Raw genomic sequence first — 13,976 nt, 5'->3', positions numbered from 1 at the left:
AGAAAAGAAAAGAAAAGAAAAGAAAAGAAAAGAAAAGAAAAGAAAAGAAAAGAAAAGAAAAGAAAAGAAAAGAAAAGAAAAGAAAAGAAAAGAAAAGAAAAGAAAAGAAAAGAAAAGAAAAGAAAAGAAAAGAAAAGAAAAGAAAAGAAAAGAAAAGAAAAGAAAAGAAAAGAAAAGAATGGAAGTAGCCCCAGGACATTGCCCTAGTCCACTTTGCCACTGATGTAAATAATTTAAAAATATGAAAGTCTTACCTTTACCTCCCCTTCTCTAAATTAATTGGTTTAAGAGTAGGTGCCATTGTTACACATTTTTTATTTCAAAAAAATAAATTTTATGTAGTGAAATCTAAATAAATAAAGTCTCATAACTAGCTTGGTAGAGTGCCTTTGGCTGCCACAGCCAGCACCAGTAGGTCAGTAACAAAGGTTTTCATGTAATGAGAAGCCCAAAGCTGAGCAGTCTGGCGCTGCCACAGCTGCTAAGAACTGCTGACAAGGAGCAAGGCCCTTTCAGTCTTTCTGCTTCCTTTCTTAGCCTATGGGTTTTTATCCTCATGCTTGTCACTTCAGGGCACCAATAGGCTCTTGTGTCTCCAGCCTCAGATTTGCTTTCTATGCAAGCAGAAGGGGGAAGAGGCAACAGTGGAAAACAGGTAAAAGCATTATTCCAGTTGTATCTGTCCCTTTTTTATCTGGAAAAAGGTACCTAAGAGAGTCCTATTTAAGTTGTATTGGCCAGACTGAATCATAGGGTCACTCCTAGCAGCGAAAAAGGAAAATGGAATGTTGTTCTTTCCAGTCTCTAGACTAGAAAAAGGCATGAGGACAGGTCGTTGTGAATGGCTTTGGGTTGTCAGGCCCAGTGTCTATCACAGGGTCATACTAGGTAAATAATTAAGAAGGATCTTGATTAGAGTCAGGGAAAGAAAATGTTAGGACATTTTGAATTGAAATACTCAGAGCTGGTCATGGTTGCAAGTGCCTGTAGTCCCAGCTACTTGAAGGCTGAGACAGGAGGATCACTAGTTTAAGGCTTTAAGGCCGGCCTGGGCAGCACAGAGAGATCCTAGCTCGAGAGACAAACAAGCCCTCAAGTCTGCCCTTGGTTTTCTGGCCTTAGTGCTTTAGCCAAGAGGTTACTCAACTCCAAAAGACCTCGGCTGTTTCTCCTTTATGGCATTCTCCTCTATTTTAGGTCTTGCCTCTGGAGCAGATTAAAAAAAGAAAAATCTTTGGGCCAGCAGGTGGCATGGAGGTTAAAGCACTGTATGTCATATGACTGACTCCATGGGTCAAGTACTGAAGAACATGCTGGTCATGTGTGCATTTGTGCCCAAAATCCCTAGAGGAGAATGAAGGAGAAGGAATTGTGGTGTGGCCACTTCCCCAAGGGAGTGATTTCTCACTTTCCTCCCTCTCTGTTTCTCTCTGGCGAGCATATGTGTCCTATGACCAAAAAAAAAAAAAAAAAAAAAATTGGTGGGGGGCAGGAGAAAGACATCTTTATTGAAATATAGCTTAAATACCGTAAAATTCACCCATTTAAAGTGTGCAATTCAATGGTTTTAGTATATTTACAGATTTGTACAGCTCTCACAGAAACCTAAGTTGGGAACATTTTCATTATCCCCCAAGTAACCCCTCACCAAGGAACATTACTCCTACTCTCAGCCCTAGACTACTGATCATTTCTGCTGGAGAACAAATGTTTAAAAGACCCCACTTTTCTGCTGGAAAGGCAACAGGAAACATGAAAATGAGCTTTAAGGTGGGTACTTAGATTTAAACAAATCATGAAAGGCAATTCACCTGCTATAGTATTTTTCATGAAGGAACAGATATACTGCCCTCTAAAAGCAGCATTTCTAAGCATCCTATCCTTTTTTTTAACTTTATTTTTTATTTGTTTATTTATTTATTTATTTTAATTTGATCAGAGAGGGACAGAGTGAGAGTGAGAGAGTGAAAGAGAGAAAGTGAGAAAGCAAGCTGCCAGGTCTAGGACTTGAACCGTGGTCGGCCATGTGGGAGTCCAGCATCCTCAACCACCATGCCACCTGCCGGCCCCAGCATCCCATCCCTTTTTACACTCCGTCCTAAGTAATCACGCTGTTTTCTAAATCTTGGCTGTCTTACATTGCAGTCTTTCTTTAAGTGAGATTTATGAAGATATAAAATAGATATAAAATCTACTTTCCTAATTCCAGGGGAGGCTTTAGTTAAAAGATTATTTACAGCCTAGGGGGCCAGTACGTGGCACAGTGGTTAAGGTACTGAACTCCCTCATGGTCAACCACAGTTACAGTCCCAGACCTGAAGACTTGAAATTCATGCCAGGTAAATGTGTGTATGTGTCCAAAATCCTGAGAGGAGAAGGGATTGCGGTGTGGCCATCCTCCTGGGGAGGGGGGTTATTTCTTGCTTTCTGTCTCTGTCTCTCCAGTGAATGCATGTGCCCTAGAGCAAAAACTCTCTTTCTATAGAAAAAAGATCATTCACAGCCTGAAGAGGCCAAATAAACTGCTAATTAATGTAGTAGCCAGCCACGTGATTTTCTTCCCCACCTGTATCTGCAGAACCCCTGGCCCACCTTTGAGTGTCATGTGCAAGAGATAATCTACTGAAATGGGGACCAGTAGGTGCATGGTGGTTAAGGTGCTGGACACTTCCCACATGGTTGACCACGATTCAAGTCCTGGACCTGGTGACTTGCTTTCTTACTTTCTGTGTGTGTGTGTGTGTGTGTGTGTGTGTGTGTGTGTGTGTGTGTGTGTGTGTGTCTATGTGTGCCTCTCTGGTCAAATTAAAATAAATGAATGAATAAATAAAATTAAATAAAATAATTATAAAAAAAGGAGATAATCTACTGAAATGAAAACAGCAAATATGTATAAGATTCGGAGTCACTGCTTTCATTATTGTTGCATCATTTCTTCTAACTGTCATATCCTGCTCTACTTCATACCTGTTGATGTATCTAGATAAGAGAGAAAACAGGAAATGAGGCAGTTACTTTGTGTAAGCCAAGAACTATAACCAAGGGGTTCCAGGGCTGAGGCTTTCCGAATAGAGGTTTCAAGTGCTGTAGAGGAAACCCAGAAATTTTGTGCTAGATCATACCCAAAAAAGAAAGTGACCCAAGCAGAAGTGAGGGAACATCACGACGAGCTGGCTTTGATACAGGGGTCCCTACCCCTTTAAGTAGGGATCTTACCCCTGAAGGCTGCAGATCTGAATACTGTCCATTTGGTTTAGTAACAAATGACCACGTTTTTTTTTTTTTCCTGTTAGCTAATTTTCCCTTTTGCCTTTAATTACTAACACAAATGCAGAAAGTCACTTTGTACCAATTTGCCATTAAAAATGATCTACTGCTGGGACCAGCAGTTGGCGTAATGGCTATATCGATGGACTCCCACGTAGTCGACTGCGGTTCGCGTCCCGGACCCGGTGTCTTAAAACTCACACTGGGCGCTTGTGCATGCGTGCCCAAGATCCCGAGAGGAGAATAGGGGAGAAGGGACACAGGCTGGACCATCCCACCTGGGGGGTGATTTCTCGCTTTCTGTCTCTCTCTGTCTGTCTGGTGAGCGCACGCACCCTATAGCAAAAAAACTCTCAAAAAAAAAAATGATCTACTGCAAGCTTTACTCTTATTTTTTGAAATATAAATAAATAAATGACTAGGTAGGAGCCTTAGTAACCAGTTATTTTATTTCTGGAAAAAAAAAAAAGATAAAACCTCGTTTTTATTTTTTTGTTTGCTTTTTAAAAATAACTATTTTATTAACCTTATTTATTTATTTTAATTTGACCAGGGGGAGGGAGGGAGCAAGAGAGATAAAGAGAGAAAGAAAGAAAGAGAGAAAAAGCAAGCCATCAGGTCTGGGACTCAAACCGCGATCAGTCACATGGGAGTGCCCTTAACCACCAGGCCACCTGCCAACCCTGATAAACCCTTGTTTTAAAATTCTTTTACAATTTAGAAAGTTTATAATTGAGAAGGTAATAGTTCTAGGATGTACAGGCTTTTTTCTTAATGACCCTTTTTGATTCTCTATTTTTCTTATTCTTTTGTTACTATTAAAATTTTTAGGTATGAAGAAAAGGATAGAGAAAAGTAAAATAAATATGCAAGTTCTAAATTGCTTACAAAGTAAAACATCACAAATGTAATCAGGCATAAATGTATGTTTTTCTATCGCATTCCCCACCTGTGCCTCCCCAAAACCAAATACACACCTTTGGTTTGTGCCTATTCTCAGACATGTCTTTATAATTGTGATCTATTTATTCATTATCTCTAAACAAAATCCAGTTTGTAGCAAGCTACCAGGTCCGGGACTCGAACTACTGTTGGCTACTTGGGAGTCCAATGCCCTTAACCAGCATGCCACCTGTTGGCCCCTGGAATAAATATTTTTGGAATTTTAAAAAGTCATTTTTTTCCTAGTTTTTTTTTTTTTTTTGAGAGGTTTTTGCTGTAGGGCGCGTGCACTTGCCAGACAGACAGAAAGAGACAGAGAGACAGAAAGTGAGAAATCACCCCCCAGGGGGGATGGCCACGCCGCAATCCCTTCTCCTCCATTCTCCTCTCGGGATCTTGGGCACGCACGCACACGCACCCGACGTGAGTTTAAGCCACCGGATCCAGGACTTGAACCACAGTCGACTACGTGGGAGTTCAGCGACATAGTCATTACGCTAACTGCTGGTCCCTCATTCATTTATTTTTTAATTTGACAAAAGAGAGAGAGAGGAAGTGAGAAAGCAAGCCATCAGGCCCAGGACTTGAACCATGGTGGGCCATGTGAGAGTGTCCAGCTCCTTAACCACCACACCACCTGCTGGTCCCAAATTGTGTAATTTTTTTAACATTAGGGGAAAAAAGGTGAATAAACCTGTCTCTTGACTATTAAACAAAAAATTTTTTTTCAAAATGGGAGCAATATAATTTGTCTTAGTTTTGGTTTTTGTAAAACCAGTTGGGAGAATGGCAACTTTAGCATCACATCTGACACCTAGTTCAGGGTTCAAGATGTGTCAAGAGTCCTGTGATAGCAAGTCACAGTTACTCAGTGCTCCTTTTAGTTTAGGAGCAAGGCATGAGATCTGGATTTATTCTTACTATCTCCAGTCATTTTCAAACACAGTTAAGCATTCTAGATGTAACTTGGAGTGAAAACTCTCTTGTCTATAAATTGAAGCACACACAAATCTGTATTCATTATTAAAAGAAGAATATACTGTAATAATACTGCAGAAGTTGCCAATTTCGTGTACGAAATTTTTAAGAACTTTTTAGTAGTTGAATAAATTGGGAGACAGATTAACAGTTAATACAAATATTAAGAGTGCATGGGGGCTGGCAGGTGGCATGGTGGTTAAAGGCACTGGTTCCCCACAAGGCTGACCATGGTTAAGTCCCAGACCTGGCTGTTTGCTTTCTTGCTTTCCCTTTCTCTCTCTCTGCTTCTGTCTGGTCAAATTAAAAATAATAATAATAATAACAAGTAGAATTAAATAAATAATTCTCTCTAAAAAAAAAGAGTGCATTAATTGGACTGTTCTAGAGAGGTACAAATCCTTACAAAAATAGAGATCAGATTATATAACAATTTTAATCATGATATAATTGTGTCCTAGTATTCAAAACAAATAATAATTTTCCCCCTTTCTTTCTAGGTTTTTATCATTTGTAGCAAACGGACCAAGAGAATTTAATCATAAATCTTTGTGCAAAGAGAGTGCTTAAATATAGAAGAGAGACATGATTTTCTCTCTCTCTTTTTAAAGAATTATTTATTTTATTTTATTTAGTTGTTAATTTATTTTAGTTTGACAAGAGAGAGAGAGAAAATGAGAAAGCAAACCACCAGATCCAGGACTGGAACCGTGGTCAGCCATGTGGGAGTGTCCAGCGCCTTAACCATCATGCCACCTGCCAGCCCCCTAAAAACATTTTTGTTGTTGGGCACTTGCACTTGCATGCTGAAATCCCTTCTCCTCCAGTCTCCCCTAAGGATTTGATGCTCTTATGCACATGTGCCTAGTGTGATTTCTTAAACCAACGTGTCTGGGACTCAAACTGCACAGTTGGTCATGTGGGATCCAGTGCCTTATTCTCCATGCCACTTGCTGGCCCTTTAAGGTTTTCTTTTGAAAGAGAGAGATCACCTCCAACAGAGTCTCCATGCCATGATCCACACCCAGCCTCAGTCAGCGTGGATCATGGACATATGTTCATGCCTTGTGCATACAGGGAGGCCTTAGGACCTGAATCCAGGTTCTTCCCATGTGAATCTAGTATCACAGAGCATTGTGTTAGTGTTGTGCCACTGTCTTGCCTGTGCTTATCCATTTTTATGAACTCAGAAGATCGTATTTTTTAAAAAAGAATTATTTTATTCAACTTTACTTATTCATCCATTTATTTTAATTTGACCAGAGAGAGACACAGAGAGAGAGAGAGTGAGAAAGTAAGCCGCCAGGTCCAGGACTCAAACCGTGGTTGGTCATGTGGGAGTGCCCAGTGCCTTAATCACCACGCCACCTGCTGGTCCCAGAAGATCACATTTTGACTGATGACTTCCAAATGTATAACTCTAGTCTTGGCCTGTGTCTCAGGCAGCAGTCTTCTATTTCTATCTGCCTAGAAAAGACCGTACTAATTAGAAACTTGGATGTGCCATTGCTACCACTTATACCTATCCTGAGACTATGAAGGCTTATTGTGTAAGGTTTCTGCAATGACGAGATGAGCCAATGTAGATAAAAGACCTTTCAGCTAGGCACATCATATGTGCTCACTAACAATAATGACGAAAATAACAGTAACCACTCACAGTGCATTTACCACATACTACATAGCCCGTGCTCTCTATGCCAGTATAAACCTTACCATTGCCTGTAATTATTGGTTAAGGCACTGGACTGCCACGTGGTCTACTCTGGCCTGAGTCCCGGACCTGGCAACTTCAAACTCATGCCAGTTGCATGTGCGTGCATGCCCAAAATCACTGGAGAAGAATGGAGGAGAAGGGGTGGTGGAGTTGCCATTCCCTCTGGGGAGTGATTTCTCACTTTTTCTCTGTCTGTCTCTCTCAGTCTCTCTGTCTCTCCTGAGAGAAAAGAGGAGAAGGGATTGCAGTGTGTTCATCCCCCCTGGGGGAGGTGTGTGTGATTTCTCATGTCCTGTCTCTCTGTATCTCTGGCAAGCACATGTGCCCTATAGCAAAAAAACTCTCAAACATTATTTATTTTGTTTTATTTATTATCATTATTTTAAAATTTTTACCAGAGAGAGATGGGGAAAGTGAGAGAGCAAGATGCCAAGACTGAGACTTGAACCATGGTCAGCCATGTGGGAGTTCAGCACCTCAACCACCGCACTACCTGCTGGTCCCCAGAACCACAATTTAAAATGGGCAGTCTGGTTCCTAAGTTCACATCCCTCCTTTATTTTTATTAAACTTATGTTGTTTTAGCAAGAATAAGAGCACATTCTAATTATTTGGCTGTTGGAACTCTGCACTATATATATTCGTTCTTACAGCTTTGTCCACGTATCAAATATGCCCTTAAGATCTTTACATATTTTCATTTATAATATCAAAATACAGGAAAAAAACCTTTGTGGTATGGAAGTTTTTTCAAGATTTAATTACCTCAGTAGTCCCACCAAGAAACATTCCTCTAAACCATTTGCTGAAGACCTTCTTTTTCTTTTTAAAAAATTTCACTATAGGGCATATGTGTTGCTGGAGAGACACAGAGAGAAAGAAAGAGGGAAAGTGAGAGGGCAGCCCCCTCCCAGGGTGACGGCTATCCACAATCTCTTCCCTTCCATTCTTTTCTCGGCATTTTGGGCATGTACATGTGCTTGGTGTATTTCTTAAGCTGCTGGGTCTGGGACTCAAACTGCATAGTTTGGGTGGAATTCACTTTCACCACCGGCTGACCCAGGGACCTTATATTTCAGTTAGTCTGGGCATCCTTCTGTGATGTCAAGAAAAATCCAAGGCAGTTAAATGGAGCCTACCATCATGAACACATCGACAAAATGGTTATCTCCAAAGGATTGTATCAAGAGCAAAGCATGACACACATGTAATACATTGATGTTATTACATTACAGTAGTACTATCTTACATGTTGGGGACATGTTCCCACACCCCCAGGGAATGCCAGAAACCAAGGATAGTGCCAACCCTGTTACATACTATGTTTTTTCAGTCTGATAACCAAGATGGTGACTAATGAGTGGGTCATGTGTTCCAGCGTGGATGTGTTGGACAAAGGGATGACTCATGTCCTCAGTGGCACAGAGTAGGATGGCTTGAGATTTCACCACACTACTCAGAACAGCATGCGAGTTAAAAGTTACACCTTGTTTATTTCTGGAATTTTCCATGCAATAGTTTCAGATTTGCGTGACTGAAACCACAGAAAGTGAAACTGTGGAAAAGGGCATCGGATCTCTTGGCTACCCACTCCCTCCAGGCTGAACAAATGTGGGTCTAGGAGGTGAATTTTCTCTTACTTCCCTCTTTTGGTATAGGACTTTGGGATCTGTTTAAAAGCAATTTGATGCAGTGGTTGCCATGGTAAATACTTCTTGTAAAAACTCAGTAGTTGTTGGAAGCTGTTAGAATTTACCATTATCTAGTTTTAGAGCAGTTAGAATATTTGAACTTTCTCCCTTCATTTTATCTGCATTAAAGTTTCTTTTTTGATTTTCTCTGGAAAAGATCCCTCACTAAGGACAATCTGGTAATGATAGTGAAAATATATTCATTTTTTCCCCCCCCAAAAATGGTCAGCATTGATTTTCTACTTATTGCTCCACCAGCCCTAAAGCATCTGACTCTGACCTCACATTTCTCAGGCTGTCTCACTACGGAGGGGGTGTTTGTGAATGCTCCCGCAATCCACGTGCTCCTACCGTCAGAATGGGATCACACTTTATTCAACCGCTAGAAGACGATACTGAGACAGCACAGGCGAGTTCTGCAGCTGTGGTGGCTCCATCTATGTCTGTGTCCTGTGCCTTATGCAGTTAATGGGCACATAGTACACAAAGATGTCAACATCACAAGGTCTTCTTTTTTCAAAGAAGGATTCTTGGGGGCCAGCAGGGGGTGTGGTGGTTAAGGTGTTGGACTCCCACATGGCCAACTGTGGTTAGAGTCCTGGACCTGGCAGCTTGCTTTCTCACATTCTCTCCCTCATTCCCTTTCTCCGCCCCCACCGTCCAGTCTCTCTCTGGTGAATGCATGAGCCCTATAGCAAAAATTTTAAAAATTAATAATAAGGACCAGCAGGTGACACGGCAGTTAAGGGCGCTGGACTCACACATGGCTGACCACGATTCAAGTCCCAGATCTGGTGGCTTGCTTTCTCACTTTCCCTTTCTCTCTCTTATTCTCTCTCTCTCACTCTGTCTTTCTGGTCAAATTGAAATAAATAAATAAAGTTAAATAAAATAATTCTTTCAAAAAATAATTTTAAATTAAATAAATTTAAAAATTAAAAAAAATGATTTGTGACACAAAAATGATATTAAACACTTAAGTGGAAGGCTGACTCCATGGGGCAGAGGTGATGCACTCCTCAAGGAAAGCTAGATCCCACATAGCAACTGCGGTTTGAATCTCTGGCCCAGTCAGTTTGAAACACACCAAGGATGTGCATGAGCACCCAGCGGATAGCGATGGCAGTGTGACCAGACTCTGTGGAGGGTGCTTATCTTCCTCTCTCTCCCGTGTGTGCACACACTCTATCATGAATAAAAAGGAAAAAAAAAAAAAAAAAAAAACCCAAGTGGTTTTTTTTTTTTTTTTTTGAGAGGTTTTCGCTATAGGGCGCGTGCGCTCGCCAGACAGACAGAGACAGAGAGACAGAAAGCGAGAAATCACCCCCCAGGGGGGATGGTCATGCAATCCCTTCTCCTCCATTCTCCTCTCGGGATCTTGGGCACGCACGCACACGCGCCCGGCGTGAGTTCTAAGCCACCGGGTCTGGGATGTGAACCGCGGTCGACTACATGGGAGTCCAGCGACATAGCCATTATGCTAACTGTTGGTTCCCAAGAACCTAAGTGGTTTGAGAGAATCTAAAGATTGAGGAACATGCAAGGGGAGAATTTTTTTTTTTTAATTCCACTTGCTATCATTATTTTTTAATTTAACCAGGCAGAGACAGATAGAGAAAGAGAAAACAAGAAAGCAAGCCACCAGGTCCAGGACTCAAACCGTGTTTGGCCATGCGGGGATCCAACACCATTAACCATCATACTACCTGCCAACCCCCCCACGAGGAGAGAACTTTGTTGAAACCATGTAGTTCTCATTAAAATAGTCAAGCCTGGGGCCACTAGATGGTGTAATGCTTACGTTGCTGGACTCTCACATGGTTGACCGTGGTTCAAGTCCTGGAGCTGGTGACTTGAAACTCATGCCAGGCACATGTGTGTGCTTGCGCAAAATCCTGAGAGAAGGGAGAAGAAGGGATTGTGGTGTGTTCATCCCCCCTGAAGGGTTGTGATTTCTTATTTCCTGTCTCTCTGGCAAGCACATGCATCCTATAGTAAAAATCTCTCTAAAAAAAAATTAGTCAAGCCAACAGAATAAAAAATGTTCAGGTATATTTTAATCACAGGATGAGAGGTTTGTCATGTACCCTTCTAGGGAAACCTTTACTTTTGTCCCTCAACAACAAAAATGGATTGCAGGTAGCCCTGGAACTGAGGAACAACTCTGATTTTTGGTTAAAAAAAAAAATTGGATTTTTGAGTTCGCACCTTTCTAATCAACTTCGTGCAGCTCTATAATCTTTGTTTTTCTCTTTCTTAGTGTTGGTTATCTCACCTTCCTGGTGCCCGGGCTTCCACAGCTTCCCTTTTTTTTTTTTTTTTTTGGAGAGGTTTTCACTGTAGGGTGCGTGCGCTCGCCAGACAGACGGAGAGAGACATAGAGACAGAAAGCAGGAAATCACCCCCCAGGGGCGATGGTCACGCCGCAATCCCTTCTCCTCCATTCTCCTCTCGGGATCTTGGGCATGCACGCACACGTGCCTGGCGTGAGTTTTAAGCCACCGGGTCCGGGACGCGAACCGCAGTCACCTACGTGGGAGTCCAGCGACATAGCCATTACGCTAACTGCTGGTTCCCAAGCTTCCTTTTCTTGATGTAAGTATTGTGTGCGGCCAGGTATTGGTCTCTGGGTGGTTCACATTTTCATATTCCTAACTAGCTTCTGAAAGATAGGGGCTATTTGTTGTTCTTTTGTGTTATTACAGTATCCAGCAGAAAGCTCCTCAGTCTTTGATCCCAGCTACTCTCCTCTAGGCTAGCCAGGGTCAGCTTTTTACATTCCAGCTCAAACTTATCTTCTCCAGGAATCCTTTAACAATACACGCTCCCCCTTCCCCCCCCCACACTTGTACAATACTTCAATCTCTTCTGGTTTTTATTATTTTTTTTTAATTTTAAGTTAAGTTTAAAATATAAATAAGTATAAAGTCCAAAGTTTTCTCACCTCCGCCAATTGAGAAATGTCAGCATTTTTAAAATACTTGCTTTTAGGCTTTATGTGTATTTATATGTATGCAATAATGCATTTTCCAATAAATTTTAAGTATTTTTGACCCCCTCTACCTTCATCACGTTCTCATCTCTGCCATGTCCCCTGAAATAATCTACCATTAATTGAATGTCATCCCTCTCAGTTCATTTTTCATGTTTTCTACTATCTTTTTTTTCTTTTTTCTTTTTTAGCTTTTTGCTATAGGGTGCATGTGCTTGACAGAGATACAGAGAAAGGGAAAGTGAGAAATCACCTTCCAGGGGGGATGGCCATGCCATAATCTCTTCTCCATCTTCCTCTCAGGATTTTGAGCATGCATGCTCACACGCCCAGTGTGAGTTTCAAGTCACTGGTCTGAGACTCGAACTATAGTCAGCCATGTGGGAATCCAACACCTTAACCACCACATCACCTACTATCTTCTTTATTTAGTATTGTGAATGCAATGCTCCTCTTCCTCTCTGCTTCTCCCTCCCTCCCCATCTCCTTCTCTTCTTCCCTTCCTCCGTTTTCTCCTTCCTTCCTTCCTTCCTTCTTCTTACACAGTATTAACTACAGAGTTTCTGGTGATCATTCTTAATTTTGGGACATTCCATTTTTCCCGCTAGACTAGGGTGAGCCATGCAGCAGGTTGTAACCCTAGATGCCAGGCCTTCTGAAATTCAACCTGTGAATCCCCTCGAGCCCACAGATTTGGCTAGGAGCACTCTTCTGGGTACACTCTGACTTTTCCCGACCAAAACCATGCCTCTTGGATCCTCGTAACATGTTCATGGAAGAACTCACATAAAGGCATGATGCTGCAACTAACAAGACCTGGGCCTCGTCTCGGGCTCTATGACTAGAATTTCTTCCCGACTTTTACTTTTCTAACGGATGTAGTTTCTCTCTTATTTGGCTGATATAAAATGCAAAGCCAAGTAGACAGTCCACACACAAAAACAAGAAAGATTCTTGTGGCGTGACTTTTGTAAATTAACCACATTATGCTTTTTCTTTTCTTTTCCCTTTGGCCAGAGGCCATGTGTATTCACCAAAGAGAGACAGAGACAGAGCAAGAGTAGAAAGCGCTCACCATGGGGAATGGTCATGCTAAATCTCTCCTCCTTCCTCTTTCTCTCCTTTTGGGATTTTGGGCACGGATGCATGCACATATGCCTGGTGTGTTTTTCAAGCTGCCAGGTCTGGGACTTGAATCGTGGGGTGTGAGTCATGCAGGATCCGGGTGCCTTAACCACCAGGGCCCAGAGTCAGCCCCATGGCTTTGTTTTCTAACCATCATTTACCATCTACTTTGATGCTTTTCATTTTTTACATTTTTATCCTGCACAGTTTATGAATTTCTTTAGGCTGTCTCACATTTTATAAGTCAGAAGCATGAAAATCTAACAATCTACTGTAGTGGGTGGGAGGTTTCATTGTCCCTGATTTAGGAAAACTCAGTGAGCCACCAAGTAACAGAAAAAAAAAATGTAATTAGGAGGTTTAGTTCTTTCTGGTACCGAGATACACATCAAACATGATATATATCATCATTTGTTATTTTTCTCTGAATGCTTGATGAATCTCCTTTCTAAGAATGAAATATATTTTGAATGCAGTAAATAAAACCCAGATGAACTATGATTTGGAGTCACAGCTTGAGGGTATCTTTTGCCTCAAAAACCAAAAATAATACCTAAGTGCTATTTTCTCGAATTTTTTTCTTTTTACTTTACTTAAGGGTAGAACTAATCAAGGTTCTATTGAGTGATTGAGAGCGCACGAGAGAGAAAGGTAGGTTCCCTTGATGGGGTCTCACTACACCTTGGTCCTGCCCTGAACCTCCCAGCTGGGACCTCAGGTGCGTGCAGGTCTGCCTAGTATGTTCAGATCGACCTGAGATCTGGACCTGGGCCTCCCATGTGGCTTCGATATGTGTAATAGCGCTCCACCACCTGCACCAGTGCAGCTGGAGCCACGATTCTTTTGCTTGGGTATATTGGGGTTATGGGACTAACCTTTGGCGGGTGGCATATGTGACCCACTTATGTGTTGTGAGTCACGGATGCTGAGAGGAGCCTCTTATGTCTCCCACTAGTCTTTCATATTCCTGACAACTCCAGTATCAGAATTACATTAGTTTTGATCTCCATATTTTTTTTGGAAATCTGCATATTCCTTGGAAATGTAAGCCATCTTTTTTTTTAAGCCATCTTTTTTTATATAAATTTTTATATATTTTCCTTAAGGAATTATTTTTTATTTAATTTTATTCATTGTAATTTTTGTTTGTTTGTTTGAAGTTAACCAGAGAGAGACAAAGAGAAAGAGAAGGAAAGTGAGAAAGCAAGCTGCCAGGTCCCAACTGTGGTCAGCCATGTGGGAGTCCAGCCTCCTTAACCACACC

Source organism: Tupaia chinensis, unplaced genomic scaffold (genome assembly GCF_000334495.1).
Source record: "Tupaia chinensis unplaced genomic scaffold, TupChi_1.0 Scaffold000317_1, whole genome shotgun sequence".
NCBI classification, from domain to species: domain Eukaryota; kingdom Metazoa; phylum Chordata; class Mammalia; order Scandentia; family Tupaiidae; genus Tupaia; species Tupaia belangeri.
The sequence above is the reverse complement of the archived record's forward strand: the minus strand, read 5'-3'. Positions refer to the sequence as shown.